This window comes from Sus scrofa, chromosome 12 (genome assembly GCF_000003025.6).
Source record: "Sus scrofa isolate TJ Tabasco breed Duroc chromosome 12, Sscrofa11.1, whole genome shotgun sequence".
Lineage (NCBI taxonomy): Eukaryota > Metazoa > Chordata > Mammalia > Artiodactyla > Suidae > Sus > Sus scrofa.
Window position 1 is genome coordinate 59,787,394 of NC_010454.4, and position 19,022 is coordinate 59,806,415.

Sequence of the window (19,022 nt, forward strand, 5' to 3'; positions counted from 1 at the left end):
GGCGCCCTGCCTCCCTCGTCCGTAACGGAACCTGTCCCTGGGCACAGAGCTGGGTTTACCTTTGCCTTTCCTTTGTCTTTTCAGCTGTGACTCCAGACTTGAGATAAAGGAAGTCTGCTTTTGGAAAGCGAGAGAACTTTTTCCTTGGGTTGGGTTCGTCTGCACAGCCGACGCGAGCAGGGCCCTGTACTCTCCTTCCCACTGATGAGTCACTGCTGTTCCCAGGAAAGACTGGCAGACAGTCCCGGACGCCCACCGTCCACGGGGCGCTCTGTGGGCGCGTCTGCTGCACTCGGTGGCCCCAGTGAGCGGCACGGAGGCACAGTGGTGTTTACACGGCCAGAGGGGTCGTCCTCACCGTCCGTGGGCGAGCTTTGCGCGTCCGCTGGATAGACAGGGACACGCGGTGGGAGGCGGGAGCGCAGAGCCGGTAGCGGTGCCCACCCGGTACCAGCGACCCACCCCCAGCAGCCTCACCGGGCGGGTGCCCGAGGGGCCTCGCTGTCTCCTAACCAGACAGGTGAGCCAGCCCCTCCGAGAGCCACGCGGGGCGGCACGCCAGGTGGTTTTGCCTCTGAGGAACCGGCGACGGCTCCTGGCCTGTCTTCCTGCACGGCGGCGCTCCCTTGGAAGGAAGCTGACGGGTCACGGTCACAGGTCCATCTTGGTGGCATTGTCCTTCCCTCTGGTGACAGTGCACGGTTTTCATTTCCTTCGCCCCTGAGCGGCAGTGTCCCTGAACCAGCTCTGCCCCGCTGCCAACAGGGCGAAGCTCCTGTCCTCTGCGTGTCAGGACGTGCCCCTCCGGGGTCCTGTGCTCCAGCTCCTTCACTGTCCTCCAGAGCACACATGGCCAGGAGGTGACGGCGGCCAGCACTCCAGTTTCCCCTGTGGTTCCCTGAACACAGTGTTTATGCCCAGGTTGTACACGTTTTGGAAGGCGGGCCCCCCGCCCTCGGCTCTGACTGCCCTCCCCCTTGCTGTGCGCTGGGGGGCGTGTGGTTTGTGGCCTTTCCCCTCCGGCCTCTGGGGCAGCGAGGCCCCGCTGCACCTCCGCCCACGTCAGCAGGGCCGCCCCGTCGGCCAGCACACTCCCCCGGCGGGCGTGCCAGCCTGGCCTCGCCTCACGGACTGTCCGGGAAAGGCCGTTCCCTTCGGTGTTACCGCTTCTGCTCAGACTTTGCAAAAAACGTACCTATAAATATATAATTATCAATCACCCCTGTCCTTGAGAAAGTCTTGAATGAATAGAGAATTTATCCCACTGCAACATTTGATTGTACGGAGGCGCGCTGTTTCATCAACAGAAGAAGCAGAAAGGCTGTGTGTGAGTTTTGGGTACTGTGTACCACCTCTGTTATTCTTCTAAAGCCAAGTATTCATGTACTTAAACCATATTCTATTTAATTGTGTTTGATTTTAAAATATATATATATATATATGAATTATATTTAAAATCGTGTCACCTTTCTGCGTTCAGGGCCTGCGTGGCTCTCCTACTGAGACGCGTCCATCTTCCACCTGTTTCCATTCGCTTTACAAAAACCCAGAACGTGAGCCGCTCCTGGACTCAGGCTCGTGTTTGGAGCGAATGGCATAGACCTGAGCTGATGTGAGATGCATATGCCATAATTAACTCCTTTTGTTCTTTTTCACAAAATATCTCCACTCCACTTTGCTTCAGTCTTTCGACAGCAGAAAAGCAATATAAAAGTCACAGAATAAACTGGTTTTGGGTGACTCCTGCTGCCTCTGCATGTTTTGGAATAACTTCTGCACGACGAGGCTGGGTAGATGGGTGCTTTCAGTGCAGACCCGGTCTGGCCACGCCTTCCTACTGTTTCGTGCTCCTGAGCTAGAGACGTCAGTGCTTGAAAAGCCAGGAGCAGCACGTTCAGACTCTGTTACCTTTCCTGCCCCCGCCGTGGGACACGAGCAGTGTCTGGCCTGAACTAGCAGCCAGACTCCCCATCTGCTCTGACGTGGATCCCTGCCCTCACGTGCAGGTGGGGTGGGAGTCACCTGACATCCAGCACCAGGCTCCGGGCAGGGGCCACTGCGGCCCACGGGCTCGAGGTCCCGCTCGTCTCTGTGGCATTGCCGGTTTGATCCCCTGCCCCGCGCAGTGGGTTCACGTGGTCGCAGCTGCAGCTCAGGTTCAATCCCTGGCCGGGGAACTTGCAGGTGCTGTGGGTGCAGCGGATAACATGGGAAGATGACAAAGGCGGACTCCCTGGCGGGAGTCAGTTCCACGTCCAGCTGGACTGAGGTGCTGCCGTCGCGCAGACTGAGAGATGTTAACGAGAGAGATGGGTGCCTTTGCAACGTCGGCTCTTCATCGCAGCCGCAAGGACAGGTGTCAGCCAGGCCCCGTGCAGAGCAGTGAAACGGGAGCAGCTTTCGGTAACCTTCCCCACTTGGGGCGCAGTCCGCAGCGGAGCTTCATGAAGTGTTAGGAGTTTACGTCTCTGGAGCTGTGGCTAGTTCAGTAAGAATTTGGAGGGGACGGTCTCCTCTGAATAGCCGAGCACAGGGTCTTGGTTGTCTGGGTCAGGTCCTGAGAGCTGAGGGCTTCCCGGGGTGGTGGACACGGCTCTGATGACGCGGGCGGGGCCTGTTTGTGCACAGTGGCCTTTCCCCCTCCCTCCCTCCCTCCCACATCAGTTGATCAGACCAGGGTTAATCTAATTCAGACAGGCCCAAGAAAATTATTTTTCTACTTGTATTTTTTGGCCGTACCCACACGTCCACGACGTGTGGAAGTTCCCAGCCCCAGGATCAAACCCGTGCCACAGCGCAGTCCAAGCTGCTACCATGGCAACGCCAGATCCTTAACCTGCTGAGCCCCCAAGGAACTACCAAGAAAACTTTTTTCCCTCTTTATTAAGGCTGCATCTGCGGCATATGGACATTCCCAGGCTAGTGCTCAAGTTGGAGCTACAGCTGCCGGCCTACACCACAGCTCATGGCAACACTAGATCCTTAACCTACTGAGCAGGGCCAGGGATCCAACCCGCATCCTCATGGATACTAGTGGAGTTTATTACTGCTGAGCCACGACAGGAACTCCCCCAGAAAACTCTCTACCCTGAGAATCAGCAGGAGGTGGGAGAAAGCCCTGGTGCGTCTGAGCTAGTAGCACACATGGGACACTGCAGGACCCTGAGCCCGCACCTCGCTCATGGGCAGAGCTGACGTGGTGGAAATACGGGCGCGGGGGCAGGTGGGTGCGAGAGCAGCCGCCTTGTAACCTGCAGGCCGTCGCACGTCTCTAGATTCAGTCCTGCATCCTTGCCGTGGACTCTCAATCCCTCGGGTGTCCTTAGAATGCATTTCGGTTTTTTAAAAATCAGTCTGACATGAGTTTTTATCCTGTGCCACTGAAAGGACCTTGACGAAAGCCCTACCAGGTTGCTTGAATCGCCGACGCGCATGCGGACTCCGCATGTTCGCAGCGTAGCACCGAATCCTGCAGTTTTTCTCCGCGCAGCTTCCTTGCTCGTGCCGTGCGCTCTCTCAGTGGAGTCCTACACTAAGGGAGCGAAAAGGCCCTCTGCGGTTTTTGCAGGGAGGCATCGCTCGGGCCCGGGCAAAGGGCGGGTCTTTGGGCGGTTGTGGAACCGCCACTTTCTGGACCAGGGCCTCGGCCCGCTCCCCAGCATCCTTCCGAAAGGCCAAGGCCGTCCCTGCTTTCAGCACACGTGACAAAACTCAGACGGAGAGAGCATTTTTCTTTTCTTTTCTTTGGCCATTGTGTGCAGTGGTGACTGTGGGATCTCCGTTCCCAAACCAGTGATGAGACCCAGGCCACGGTGGTGAAAGCACCGAGTCCCAGCCACTTGACCACCGGGGAGCTCCCTAGAGGGCATTCCTATTAAGGAGTGAGTAAACACTTCAATTCAATTCAATCCCGCGGTGATTATCACAGGATTTGAAAGTGCTGGCAGTTTCTATGGACTAGGCAGGGGTCTGGCCTCGGGCTGGCACCTTAAGCAGCAGGAAATTCCAACCCTTGGAGGTGACAGCTTGGGAGACCCACAGGAATATCTGTGCTGCAGGGGCCTCTGCAGGGGCAGCATTGAGAAGGGCGTGGAGTGGGGAGTGTGGTCCCCACAGAGTGGGGGCTGGAGGGAATGGCCAGCGAGGCGTTGGGGGACCCGTCTGAGCAAAGGCCCAGAGGGAAGTCCTCCTACACCTGCTGCTCTAACATCCGCCCACCGCGGCGACTCCTGCCAAGGGGTGCTCCCATCTGCTCCCCGCACTCAGCTGCCTCTGGCCGGCGCCCTCCCGGGCACGACGGACAGCTGCGGGACTGCCCCTTAGGTTCTCCCTCCAAAGGCTCTCTGGTGGTCCTGGGCCTGGGCAGCTGGGCCCTGTCTGCGGCTGGAGGCCTCCGTTCAGCCGGAGGGAGCTGAGGTTTGCGCAGGAGCCGAGGGGACTGTGATGCGGGTGATGCTTGGCCACCCGCATCCCTGTCTTGGCTGTGCCTTGGGGCTCCCCGGCGTGATGCCGAGCCAGCCTCTGCCTGCCCCCTGGGAAGAACCCACCTGCCGTGCACCTCGTGGAGAGGCTGCAGCTGGACTTCCGGGCCAGGCATAGCTCCTCATGCGCCTGGCCAGCTCCTCTCTGGGACAGTTTTTGTTCCTTCTAAGGACAAGCGACTGGGTCGGCAGCTGCGCAAAAGAAGGTCAGTGCCTATGAGGTGCTTGTGCAGGACACAGGAAGGGAGGAAAAACGCCGTTCTGCCGAGGAGGCGGGAGCCGGCAGTGCTTCTAAATCGGCTGCTGGTGTTTTCGACTCAAGAAAGAAAGCCTTTTGACGAGCTCCTGTTGTGGCTCAGCAGGTTAAGAACCCACCTAGTGCCCATGAGGAGGCAGGTTCGATCCCTGGCCTCGCTTAGTGGTTTAAAGGATGCCACGTTGCCATGAGCTGTGGGGTAGGTTGTCAGCTGCTGCTCCGATGCGACCCCCTAGCCTGGGAACATCCATATGGCGCAGGTGCGGCCCTAAAAGGAAAGAAAGCAAGGCTTTTGCTTGAGCATAGACTCCAAAGTCCTGGCAGGAGTCACCAGGCTTTGGTGACCTCTGGCCCCCACCCTTCTGTGAGCTCTGCCTTCCCCCTTCCACCCGCCCCCAGCTCCAGCTTTGGAGCACCTGCACCCCCCAACCTCCAGCTCTGGAGCACCTGCACCTGCACCCCCACCCCCCAGCTCTGGAGCACCTGCACCACCACCCCCTCTACCTCTGGAGCATCTGCACCTGGATGCCCGGGCCTCCCAAGCTGGTCTCTGACTAGGGCGGGCCCACGCCTTGCGAACTAGAAACAAGAAGACTAGTGTGACGTTGTCACATGCATGTGATATCAAAACCCCAGCCTCAGGAGTTCCCGTCATGGCGCAGTGGTTAACGAATCTGACTGGGAACCATGAGGTTGTGGGTTCGGTCCCTGGCCTCACTCAGTGGGTTAAGGATCTGGCGTTGCTGTGAGCTGTGGTGTGGGTCGCAGACGCGGCTCGGATCCCGCGTTGCTGTGGCTCTGGCGTAGGCCGGCGGCTATAGCTCCAATTAGACCCCTAGCCTGGAAACCTCCATATGCCGCAGGAGCGGCCCAAAAAATGGCAAAAAGACACACATACACAAAAAAAACCCAGGCTCGGAACGCCTAGCTCACTATTGATCTTCCCAGGAGACAGGCGGCGCCTGAGTTCTCCTTTGGTGACAGCGGTGATGACCAGCGCTTTCGGGCTTGCTGTGTGCCAGGCACTGTCTCCTCCGAGCCGTGTGGCAGCCGTGTAAGTGTGTGCTTTGCCCTTGTTGCACGCGAGGAGGCGAAGGCCTTAGAGAACCGGGTCCAGGCGGCCACTGAACACTTTCCATCCGCTACCTGACAGCGGTGGTTCTTAAACTCCCACGAGCCTCGGGACCCCCTGGAGAACGCCTTAAAAGGGGCCGCTGGGCCTACACCGCCCCCCCACACCCCTCACCAGTTTCCGAGTGAGCAGATCTGGGGCGGGGCCCGTGGGTCTGCATTTCAGCGAATCCCCAGATGCCGCTCTTGAAAGACCACCCTTTTGAGAATCACGGCCCTAAAACCTTTCCTGGGAATTGGGAAACGAATGTTTTCGTTCCCTTTTCTGGAATTGCCCGTGCTACACAGAAATGTAACTTGAGACCTGCTGCTCACCCCCCCAGACAAGCACGTAAATCCTTTATCGGTGTTCGGATGTTTGTCAAAGCCGAGAGCACCCAGACGCCCGCGCACTGTCTCCGCGCCTGGGCAGGTCTGAGGCCATGGAGGCTTCGAAGAGGCACCTTCGTTGGGGACGGTGCACCTGACATTCCTCCAGGGCTGAGAGTGGGCGGCTGGGATCACACCTAAGCTCCCAGTAGAACCTTTCCTTGGAAGTTCCTGGGCCAGGGATCAAATCCCAGCCGAGCTGCACCCTTTGCCCCATCCTTACCCCACCGTGCTGGGCCAGGGATTGAACCTGCAGCTCTGTCGTGACCTGAGCCTCTGCAGTTGTTTCCTTAATGCGCTGTGCCACAGCAGGAACTCCTGGAACCTTTTTTTCTTAAAAAAAAATTTTTATTGGCCATTCCTGCAGCACGTGGAAGTTCCCGGGCCAGGCGTCAAACCCATACCACAACAGTGACTCAGGTCACAGCAGTGGCAGCGCCAGATCCTTAACCTGCTGAGCCATTTCCTTCCAGTGTGTCCGCTAGGTCCTGGATGCCAGCGGCCCTGAGGCCCTGACCACACCTGTCCTGGCTCGTCTCCCTGGCCACCTGCTCGTCAGGTTCCTCCACTGACACTTGGTTCTCCCCATCACCCTTCTCTCCGAGTCTCCCTCCAGCACACACTTCCTAGGGGCTCGCTGTCCTGCCCCCAGAACCCCCCCGACACACACACACCGCCGCCCAAGCCTAGAAGGAGGTGGTGCCGTCGCGGGCGGTCAAGGCAGACCCGTGGTTCAGACTCAGGATCGTCTCGTCCCAGCCCCAGCCCATGCCCCCTCTGCGTGCCCTTTCCCTCCAGATACCATTTCTTCAAGGTCCTGACACGTGCCAGCCACGCCCTCGCCTGCCTGCCCCCCCACCCCCATTTCCACATCCTCGCACCATACGCTTCTTTTCCGCCTGGAGGCTCTGGACTCACAGCCTATTACCAAACTCAGGTCCACGGGCTCTGGGTTGGACATCGTGAGTTGCAGGCCCAGCAAGGAGACCGGGCAGCTTGTGCTCACGGGGCCTGACCCCCCCTCCCCCCAGGGCTCCCAGGGGAGGGTCTGTAAAGGCCACCCTCGGGCTGAGGGTCGCAGGGGCCCGACCCGCCTGGGCCCCGCTCTCTGACTGGCTGGAGGGAGCAGGGTGGTGTCTGCAGACTCCGTCATCGCCCTGGGGTCCCAGCCCGTCTGGCGTCTGCGTGCTGGAGGTCAGCCTGCAGTTCCTGCGCCCCCCTCGCGCCGGGCTCGGGTCCTGTCTGCAGCCCGCAGGGAGGAACGAGAGGTCCTGCCTCCGTCTTCAGGCCAAACTTGTGTTCTTCGGCCTCACTTTTTCCCCTTTGTTTCTGCATCTTCTCACTCCTGTGATTAAATTTATTCTTTGGAGGTCAGGCCAGGCCGAGGAGGCCAAAGGTTTTCTGCAGACACGAGGCGGGGACACAGAGGGGCCTGTTCCCAGGAAGCCCCCAGGGCTGGCTCTTTCTTTGGAGCTTTGATCACCCCTCACTCCCACCCCAGCCGATTGCACCGCCACGATGACCCCCCGGCCTGGTGGTCTTTGGCCTCTTCTGTCCCCAGGACCGTCTTTCGCTCCGTCGCACCCACAGCCAGACTGCCGTCTCCCGCCACGGCTCTCGCCTCAGCCCAGAGCAGCCGCAGGCGCCGCGCGCTGTGCAGGGTTGGAGATTCCTCCTCGGGCCCTGCGTTGGAAGCGGGGTGGCAGGAACCTGAAGACCCATCCCAGGGGTTTCGCCCTCACTGCCAGGACAGGTGCGTTCCATAGACCAGCTTTCAAAGAGCAATGTCAAAAGCATTGAGCGAGTGGCTCTGTTGTAGGGGCTTCAAACCCTCACCTCCTCTGCCAGGTGGGGCTGGAGAAGGACTGTCCCGACGTGGGACTCGGGTCAGGCTTCTGTGGGTCAGGCAAGTATCTGGTGCTGCAGCTCCAACAGTTTAGACACAGTGGGGGGGAAACGCTCCCAGAACCCATGGCTCTATCTTGATGAAGATTCTGACCGAGTTCCCACTGTGGCTCAGCCGGTTAAGGACCCAATGGTGTCTCTCGCTCAGTGGCTTAAGGCTTTGGTGTTGCCGTGGCTGCGAAGAAAGCTGGCAGCTACAGCTCTGATTGCACCCCGGCCTGGGAATTTCCATAGGCCATGGGGGTGGCCAAAAAAAAGAAGGGGAGGGAAAAGAAAAACTCGCATGTCCAAGGTACGTGTAGAGAGAGCGGGAATAACATTGTGACTTGAAATGCGAGACTGGGAGGAAAAGCAATATTTTGTATTCGCGTGTTCTTGTAGACCGCGTTTTCAATGCGCATGTGTAACTACGTTAATAAACTAGATGTTATAACGAGCCATTGACTATTTTGTAACCATTTCTAAAAGTCTCAATACCCATCCCCTAGTTTTCTTTCCAAGTTTTTCCTTCAGGAACATCAGGATTTGCCTTAAATCCAGGAGCGTTGTGTCGTTGGTGACCCCCTGTGGCGGGGGCTGGAGGAAGCCCGGTTCCTGCGCAGCCTCTAACGCCCTGGCTGAGGAGACCTGGGGCCCAGACAGTAAGTTCCACCTCCCGGTGCTCGGCCCCCGGCCTCCGGGTGTGCCCCCCCCACTCGGCGGGAAAGAGCCCTTCCCTCCTTGAAGGCTCACCCCTCCCCCGCCTCCCAAACCTCCCCATGTCCAGTCCCCTCCCCCTCGCGGGGACAGGTTCTGGGCCTGCCCGCCCTCCAGACCGGCGTGGGGTGTGAGCGCTTCCTGAGGAAGGCCTGGTTTTGATGCCAGGGAGCGTGCGTGGCCCAGGAGATGCTGAGGAAAAAAGAATGAGTTTGCTTTCAATGTACCAGGCCCAGGGAGTTCCCACTGTGGCTCCGTGGGTTAAGGACCTGATGTCTCTCTGAGGATTCAGGTTCGATCCCTGGCCTTGCTCAGTGGGTTAAGTGTCTGTTTGGCTGTGGCTGTACTGTAGCCTGGCAGCTGCAGCTCCGATTCAACCCCTAGCCTGGGAACCTCCCTCTGCTGCAAGTGCGGCCCCAAAAAGCCAAAAAAAAAAAACAAACCAAGGAACCAGGCCCAGCCAACAGCATTGGGGCCCATCTGCCCAGAGTCAGACCTAAGGCTTCTCATGCCTCAGGGCGGAAGGGCCCCGCCTGCTCCCGGCCAGAGACCGGTGTGAAGGTGTTGCTTGCACCTACCCAGCCGCTCACAAGGTGCCTGAGTGTCCTGAGACCCTTTCAGAAGCTCTGCAGGGTCAGAAATAGTTGTCTTTTTCACCAGGTGAATGTTTGCCTTGATGATGCGGAAGCAGTGGGGGTGAAACTTGTGGCCCCTTAGAGGGAATCGGCACAAGGATGGCGGACTGTCTGGCGTCACCGAGTTCCCCACCGTGCACTCGTCTTTGGAAAAAGAGAGCCAGGGTCCCATAAGGATGTCTTGGTGAAGCAGCCACAATTATTAATATTTTTTGGCCACGCCCATGGCATGCAGAAGTGCCCGGGATGGAACTCGTACCACAGCAGGGACAATGCTGGATCCTTGACCCACTAGGCCACCAGGGAACTCCAATTTTTAATATGATTAAATCTCAACCCTCAAGTGCATGTTTTTAATGTCACATGGGACAAAATGAGAAGCATGTGGGAAGCGTGTCTGCACTCTGAGGGTGACACCACGTCGCCAGGAGGAGCTCTGCCCACAGGGGACCCCAAGAGGGCACAGGCAACACTGGTTATTCAGGCTGGAGTCCTTCGAAGGCATTATCACGAAAACGAAGGAAGCCAGCCTGTTGCTTTCAGAAGAAAACACCCTGAGTCCTTAGTGCTCAAGGCAGAGTTTGAGTTTCCAAGCACAAACTGGAATTTTGGAAAACTGACAGTCACCAGTGTGGTCTTCCTAGCTTCTCACCCCGAGTCACTTCTCTGAGATCTAACGTATAAACGCAATTGTTAAAATACTGTGGGTGAGTTCCCACTGTGGCTCCGTGGGTTAAGAATCTGACTGCAGTGGCTCTGGTCACTGCAGAGGCTCAGGTTCGATCCCTGGCCCAGGAAATTCCATATGCAGCAAGTCGACCTTAAAAAAAGAAAAAAGCACATGTTCCCTGGTGGCTCAGTGGGCTAAGGATCCAGGTTGTCACTGCTATGGCATGAGTTCCATCCCTGCCTGGCCCAGGAACTTCCATGTGCTTCCAGCAGAGCTCCAAAATAAAAAAGAATGGAATAGAAAAAAATAAAAATTGTGTGATGAAACCTGTCGTATTTGGGAGGTCTGGAAAGATCTTCGGACCCAGCGCACCAATATTTTCTGAACCACGGATGCTCAGGCAGGAAACCACGAGTAGGAGAAAGACAGCTTCGAAGCGTGCGTGAGATCCCTCAGCAGGGCGAGAAGGCTTTGCCAGAAAAGCAAGTCTGAGAGGCACCCCCGGGCCCAGCCTCGTGTTCTCGGGTTGGTGGAGGAAGCCAGGCCCGGGAGGCAAAGTGTTTGCCCTCCGTGGCTCGCGTGAAGGTGGCTTCGATTCCACATGCCGCCACATCCCTGCTGTGGGATCCTGGGCCTTCCCCTCAACGCCGAGCCTCGGTGTCTTCTGCAGAAATGAAGATGACGAGGAGTTCCGTCGTGGCGCAGTGGTTAACGAATCCGACGAGGAACCAGGAGGTTGCGGGTTCGGTCCCTGGCCTCGCTCAGTGGGTTAAGGATCCGGCGTTGCCGTGAGCTGTGGTGTAGGTTGCAAACGTGGCTCAGATCCCGCATTGCTGTGGCTGTGGTGTAGACTGGTGGCTACAACTCCGATTCATCCCCTAGCCTGGGAGCCTCCATATGCCACAGGAGCGGCCCAAGAAAACACCAAAAAGACCAAAAAAAAAAAAGAAAGAAAAGAAAAAAAGACATGAAGATGACGCATCTTCAGCAGCAGGTGGTGGCAGTTGGCTGGCAGGAGACAGGTGGGGAAGGGGACCACGGGGACTGGGCTGGGAAGGTCTGATGACGCACTACAAAGAAGAGGGGGAGAGCTGGTGTGCTCTGGTTTGTGACAGAGACCCACACACTTGCTCGCTGGCTCCAACCATCCTGCTCCCCTGGAGGCCCTGGGGCAGAGCCAGCACTTTTCCGGGGCGCTCGGGTCCCCCTTCAGGCCCCTCTAATCCCCGGGGTCTATTCACTGAGAAACGGAGATTCCGCCTCTCCCCACGGCAAGCGAAAGTGCTGCCCTGGTGTCTTCAGCCAACACGAGACAAAGGGAACATCCTGTCCTGACCTCAGAGCCCCAGGCCACCTCTGCTTCTTGGGGGCGGGGGCAGGGGCCCTGGCTGAGGTCAGCCCCTCCGGGAGGAAGCTTGGAGGCTGCGGGCCTTCCTCAGAGGAAGCAAGAAGCAGAACCCAGGGCAGCAAGAGCCCAGACTGTGCCTGGGGTTTCCGAGCAGAAAAGCAGACGTCAGCAGAGCAGGGGACCAGACCCAGAGCCTGAGACGTGCAGAGTCAGCCCAGCCAGCGGGTGTGGGCAGGAGGGGCGTGGCAGGCGGTGGCCCTGCTGTCCTGCCCCAGGGAGCTCCCGAGAACCTGGTTTCAGGCACCCGGGGTCAGGGTGAGAGGCTCGGGGGCAGATCCCCTTCATGGAGTTCCGAGCGCTGTGACACACCGATGACACTCCAGAGCCAGTGTCAGTACTGATTTCTGAGAAGTTCAGCTGTCCACGAGTAAATCAGAGCAGTTCCCTGGTGACCTAGTGCTTAAGGATCCAGCATGATCACTGCTGCGGCTCAGGTTGCTGCTGTGGTGTGGGTTTGATTCCTGGCCCAGGAACTTCCACGTGCTGCTGGCACAGCCAAAAAAAAAAAAAAGGCATTTGACAAAATGCAATGCTCATGCATGATAAAAACTCTGAGCAAAATAAGCTACAAGGACACACACTACAGCACAGGGAATATAGCCAATGTTTATATATATATATAAATATATATATTTTGTTTTTTTAGGGCCACACCCGCGGCATATGGAGGTTCCCAGGCTAGGGATCTAATCGGAGCTACAGCTGCCAGCCTAGACCACAGCCACAGCAACGCCAGATCTGAGCCGCATCTGTGACCTGCACCACAGCTCACGGCAACGCCAGATGCTTAACCCACTGAGGCCAGGGATGGAGCCGCCAACCCCATGGATCCTAGTCTGATTCATTTCCACTGCGCCACAATGGCAACTCCAAAATTTTATAGTTACAATAGTTGGAATACAGACCACAACCTTTAAAGTCATGAATCACCGTATTTTACACCTATAACTTATATAATATTGTGCATCAACTGTACTTCAATTAAAAAAGAAAACTCTCGGCAAAGTAAGAAGAGAGGGAGGCTTCTCTCAACTGGGATATTTTTCCAGACCCACAGAGTGTCCACCACGGGGGGAGTCCTTTTGAACTGACTCTCGGATCCAGGCCTCCGCATGTGTTACCCCCAGCAGCACGCCTATTCCCCATATGCCTCCATCACGGGAGTTGACGGAATGACGGGAACATCTCAAAACAGGTGCCTCATGTAATCCATTATCCTGGGAAACGAAAGAGCGATGTTTATTTTATTTTTGTCTTTTTTTTTTTTTTTTTTTCCCCAGGGCCTCACCTGCGGCACATAGAAGTTCCCAGGCTAGGGATCGAATCGGAGCTGCAGCTGCCGGCCTCCACCACAGTAACGTAGGCATAGCAACACCAGATCTGAGCTGCCTTTGCACCCTACACCGCAGCTCATGGCAACGCTGGATCCTTAACCCACTGAGCGAGGCCAGGGATGGAACCTGTGCCACAGCCTCGACCTGAGCTGCTGCAGTGATAACTGCCAGCTCCTGAACCTGCTTCACCTCAAGAGAGGGTCCCTAATGAGCACCTCGACCTCCAGCTCCGGGTCAGCATCTATTTCTGGAAAACCCACCCGAGTCAGTTTTTCTCCTTTTAGCGGACATGTGCTTTACAAGAAGCAGCAAAGATTTAAGCTGCAATGATGCATTGATAGTGATCTTTTCTTTTGCTTTCTTTTTTCTTTCTTTCTTTTTTTTTTTTTTTTTGTCTTTTTAGGGCTGCACCTATGGCACTTGGGGGTTCCCAGGCTAGGGGTCCAATCAGACCTGTAGCCGCCGGCCTACGCCAGAGCCACAGCAACGCGGGATCCGAGCCAAGTCTGCGACCTACACCACAGCTCACAGCAACGCCAGACCCTTAACCCACTGAGCGAGGCCAGGGATCCCACAGCCTCATGGTTCCCAGTTGGATTCGTTAACCCCTGAGTCACAACAGGAACTCCTAAAATGTTTTTTTGATAGTGTTCTTATTCCCACAACCTCATGGTTCCCAGTTGGATTCGTTAACCCCTGAGTCACAACAGGAACTCCTAAAATGTTTTTTTGATAGTGTTCTTATTCTTTTTTTTTTTTTTTTTTTTTTGTCTTTCTGCCATTTCTTGGGCCGATTCCTCGGCATATGGAGGTTCCCAGGCTAGGAGTCGAATCGGAGCTGTAGCCACTGGCCTACACCAGAGCCACAGCAACGCGGGATCCGAGCCTCGTCTGCGACCTACACCACAGCTCACAGCAACGCCAGATCGTTAACCCACTGAGCAAGGGCGGGGACCGAACCCGCAACCTCATGGTTCCCAGTCGGATTCATTAACCACTGCGCCACGACGGGAACTCCGTGATCTTATTCTTGCTTAAAGTTCGAGTATGTTCATCATGGTTGAAGACATATTATTCTTCTTAAACCGCAAACCATAAATTGGATAAAGTTATTGTTTCGGAACTAAAATTTTTTTCACTTTGGTCATTGTCACATCAATCAAATATTTCCTTTAGGCGTTTCAATGTTGCAGATGCTTTTTTTTGGACGGCTGACTTGTAACTGCCCTTGAAACCGATCCTCCTGAGGTTTGCAAACACTCCTTATTTCAACTACTAGTCCTGCAGAATGTTAAGGCTGTTCCTCTGAAATACATGCTTAGCAGCTTTAACTTTTTCATGATTCAAGTCCTTGTTTTTCAATGTTATGGCTCCTCCTGTGGCATATGGCAGTTCCCAGGCCAGGGACTGAGTCCGAGCCACAGCTGCAACCTCCATCACAGCTGCGGCAATGCTACATCCTTTAACCCACTGTGTGGGGCCAGGAATTGAACCCACGACCCTGCAGCAACTTGAGCTGCTGCAGTCAGATTCTTAACCCATTGCACCACAGTGAGAACTCCCCAATTGTTTTTTTTTTTTTTTTCTTTTTAGGGCCACACTCTCAGCATATGGAGGTTCCCAGGCTAGGGGTAGAATCAGAGCTAAAGCTTCTGGCCTACACCACAGCCACAACAACGACAGATCCAAGCTGCAGCTCTGACCTACACCACAGCTCACGGCAATGCCAGATCCTTAACCCACTGAGTGAGGCCAGGGATTGAACTCTTGTCCTCATGGATACTAGTTGGGTTCATTATCACTGAGCCATGACAGGAACTCCTGCTGCTCATATTTTTTGGTTAAATGATTAAATTTAGAAATGAAAATTTGACTCCCATTGTGGCACAGTGGAAAAGAACCCAACTAGTATCCATGAAGATGTGGGTTCAATCCCTGACCTCGCTCAGTAGGTTAAGGATCTGGCACTGCCGTGAGCTGTGGTGTAGGTCACAGACACGGCTTGGATCCTGCATGGCTGTGGCTGTGGTGGAGGCCAGCAGCTGTAGCTCCGATTCGACCCCTGGCCTGGGAATGTCCATATGCCACAGGTTCAGTCCTAAAGCGCAAAGAAAAAAAGAAGAAATCAAAATTTTGTACTGGTTCTTGCGCAACAGAGAGATGCCCCTTGCTGTTGCCATGTCACCACAGCATCAGAAAACTTCTGCCTGAAATCGCTTTCTGATGTCGTCTCAGAAGAACTGTGCTTGTGATTCAGAGGATTTGTGGCTACGATATTTTCTTTTTCTTTTCTTTTTTGCATTTTCTAGGGCTGCCCCCGAGGCATACGGAGGTTCCCAGGCTAGGGGTCCAATCAGACCTGTAGCCGCCGGCCGATGCCAGAGTGGATCCGAGCTGCGTCTGCGACCTGCACCACAGCTCACGGCAACGCCAGACCCTTAACCCACTGAGCAAGGCCAGGGACCGAACCCGCAACCTCATGGTTCCTAGTCGGACTCATTAACCACTGCGCCACGATGGGAACTCCCCTGGTTATGATATTTTCTAAGAGCTTTTTCCAGAAAGATATTCAGACTTCATTGTCTCTTCAGTTTGTGTGCTTATTTCTCCCGTAGTTTATTATAAATTTATACAGGTATAACCATTAAATCTCTGTCCAACAATCCCAAGAGTTGCAGAGTAGACACAACAGAACCGAGACAGAGCAACAGCAATGATGTGATTTGAAGATGACAATAAAGCGGTGATTCCCCTGACCCGGAAACGCCTCCCTGCCCAGATGGGGCCCCCCTCTCGCAGGAGGACCTTTTAACACACACACGCACACACACAGTTAATAGCACAAAGAACAATGAAAGAGAATTAGATTGGCAACTTTGAAGGAATTCCCACTGTGGCTCAGTGGGTTAAGGATCCAGCGCTGCCACGGCTGTGCTGTAGGCTGGCAGCTGCAGCTCCTATTCAACCCCTAGCCTGGAACTTTCGTATGCTGCAGGTGTGGGCGTAAAAAGACAAAAAAAAAAAAAAGAGATTGGCAACCTTGATGGATTGAGAAGCCAACTAAAACCCGCCTGCATCTGAATAAAGCCTGACTTTGACCCCGAGCACCCTTCCTGTGTCTCCCATCCAGCCCCTGCTTCTTAAGGACTCGCACCTGCCCCCTGGCTCCCACAGGATCCTACAGCTCAACCCCCTCCTTCAGTTCCAGTCCGCAGCTCGAGGTGTTGTTCAGGGCACCTCTCCACAGGGGCGATCAGAATCCCTTTCCAAGAGTTTGGGTTTGAGGAGTTCCTGCTGTGGCTCTCTGGTTAATGAACCTGGCTAGCATTCATGAGGTTGCGTGTTCGCTCCCTGGTCTCGCTCAGTGGGTTAAGGATCCGGCATTGCCGTGAGCTGTGGTGTAGGTCACAGATGCGCCTCGGATCCATCATTGCTGTGATTGTGGTATAGGCCAGCGGCCAAAAAAAAAAAAAAAGAGTTTGTGTTTAAGGCTGTTGGCTGCTAGCTCTTCTGCACCGCCTGTCAACAGAGCCCTGGGCCCTGGGGGAAAGAAAAAAGCAGCCATCTCCTCCCCAGGCGGGTGCCTCAGAGGCCAGGTCTGGGAACCTGAGAGCCACACCAGTAGCTTTATTTGCACTTCTTTTATTTTGTGCTGGTGACGTGCTTACCCACGTAGTCATCACTAAACACCTGCTTAGCCAAGCCCCCCCGCCCCACAAGCGCCCCCACCTCCCCTTAGTAGGGAGCCTCGTGCTCAGGAATCCTTGGGTGCAACGTGTGTATTTTATTTAAAGCAATGGTGGGAGTTCCCACTGTGGCTCAGAGGTAACGAACCCAACTAGTATCCATGAGGATGTAGGTTCAATCCCTGACCTTGTTCAGTGGGTGAAGGATTTGGTATTGCATGAGCAGTGGCGTAAGTCGCAGAGGCGGCTCTGATCCTCTGTCGCTGTGGCTGTGGTGTAGGCCAGCTGCTGTAGCTCCAATTTGACCCCTAGCCTGGGAACCTCCATATGCCGCAGGTGCAGCCCTTAAAAAAAAAAGGACAAAAATCTTCATTAACGTCCTACTGTAGTGCTGTCATTTTAAAGACATTACACAGCTCTGAATTGTATATTAATAATTAGCTTCAGAGTTCCCATCGTGGCTCAGGGGTTAACAAATCTGACTAGGAACCATGAGGTTGCAAGTTCGATCCCTGGCCTTGCTCAGTGGGTTGGGGATCCGGTGTTGCCATGAGCTGTGGTGTAGGTCGCAGACACAGCTCGGATCTTGCAGTGCTGTGGCTGTGGTATAGGTGGGCAGCTACAGCTCTGATTGGACCTCTAGCCTGGGAACCTCCACGTGCCGAGTGAGCGGCCCTAAAAAGACAAAAAGACCCCCCCCCCCAAAAAAAATTAGCTTCAATTCCCAGCGACGCGACCTCGTGAGCAGGACCAGGTTATGAGTTGTGTCTCGCACCCTGGCTCCGCTGACAGATGAGCCCTCTGTCCCCGTCTGCATGGTGAGGTGACCAGCAGGAAGGTCCCAGCGCTGCTCCGGGAGAGCTGAGGCTCCATGAGGACCTCAGAGCACAGATCCTGAAACCAGCAGCTTCCTGGCTTCTCCACGTCTTCCCCCCCCATCCCACCCCCCACCCGTGGGACGTTGGCTCTTGCCAGGTACTGTGTGGGCAAGGTTGCCAGACTTAGTCCAGGCATGTGAGCCTCCCTAGAGCGACCCTGCTGTCCCCCAATTTTATACCCGTCGCTTCTGCACGGAAAGTTTATGGGACGCCAGTTCCTCGGGCAACTATGAAACGGCCCTCGCACAGGTGTAGACGGTCCATCCCTAGAATGGCAAAGCTTGGAATCTGTTCACCTGAGCACCACCTTGGGGCGGGGACAGGGAGGATCCTTGCTCTGAGCTGGGGCTGGGGAAGGGGTGCCAGCTGCGATCTCACTTTGCTTACTCAGCACACATGGAAACAGGGTTTTGTGAAGCCAGGCAGGTTCGAAGCTCCTTCCACGTTTTACCCATTTAACCCTCTTAACCACCCAGTGAGGTGGGTGCTGAGATATCGCCATCATACAGATGATGGAACCTAGGCGGGGGCGGGGGTGGAGCTTGTTCAGGGTCCTGCAGCCGGTAAGGTATACGGATCCCTAAGAACTACTTTTTAGTGAATTTCGGCACATGAAACCCTGGATCCTATGGAAATACTCATTTTTAAAGAGAAAGAAAAGCAGAGACCCTTTCAAAGGGGGTGAGGAACCATCGCCAAATGAATTTTTGTGCGTTTGTGCAACCTCGCCTCATTTGCTCTGAATTTTTGCAGGCTGCAGATGTTCGCGGGGTCTAACACTCACCTGGGCCAGAGTTTGAAGCAGGAGGAAACGTATGTAGGTGGGTACAAGTGGAAGCGTAAAGCCAAGACGCCACATTTTCACGGTTTGGATGGAAGGAGCCCTTCTCAGAAATTTCCCAGGCGGACTGCCTCAAGGCTGGAGGGTGTCCGGGTCTGTCCGGCCCTTGGAGGTCAGTTTGCAGAGATGGGCTTGGGGTGAACAACATTTTGCAAACAACAGTTTGCAGAGAGGGCAACATGCTGAACAACCGAACACGCACTGCATTTGGGGACCTGCGTTTTCTGACCTTTTTCAAGCATATGGTTTATAAAATGGTTTCGTAAGACACTTCCATGAGGGAAAACTGACAGATGAGTTCCTTGCCACTTCGACTTTAATAATCAGGTGTTAAAGCTTCCGGAAGCCGTTCAAGGTAAGCCTGAGGTCACCGAGGGGTTCTCACCAGAGCAGCCTTGAAAATGTGGCAAAGCGGCGAGCATGAGCAGTTCTCTGGGAGGGGCCGAGCCGTCATCAGCTTCTCACCGAAGCCAAGTGACCTCGAAAGGTGCAGGATCCCTGCCCTACACCACCAACGGGATAAACGCAGAAGGGACTGGGGACACAGCGTGACCCCTAGCTTGGGAGGGCGCGGGGGAAGGTCGGCTCTGGAAGATGCGTCTGCGCCCTCACCACATCCCCGCGGTCCACAAGGAGCGGAGATGCCTGCGCTCCCCCCCGCCCCGCCCCGCCCCGCCTCCCCGAAGCCCGCCTCGCAGCGGGTCCAGCCCCGAGCGCCGCCCCTTCGCCCGC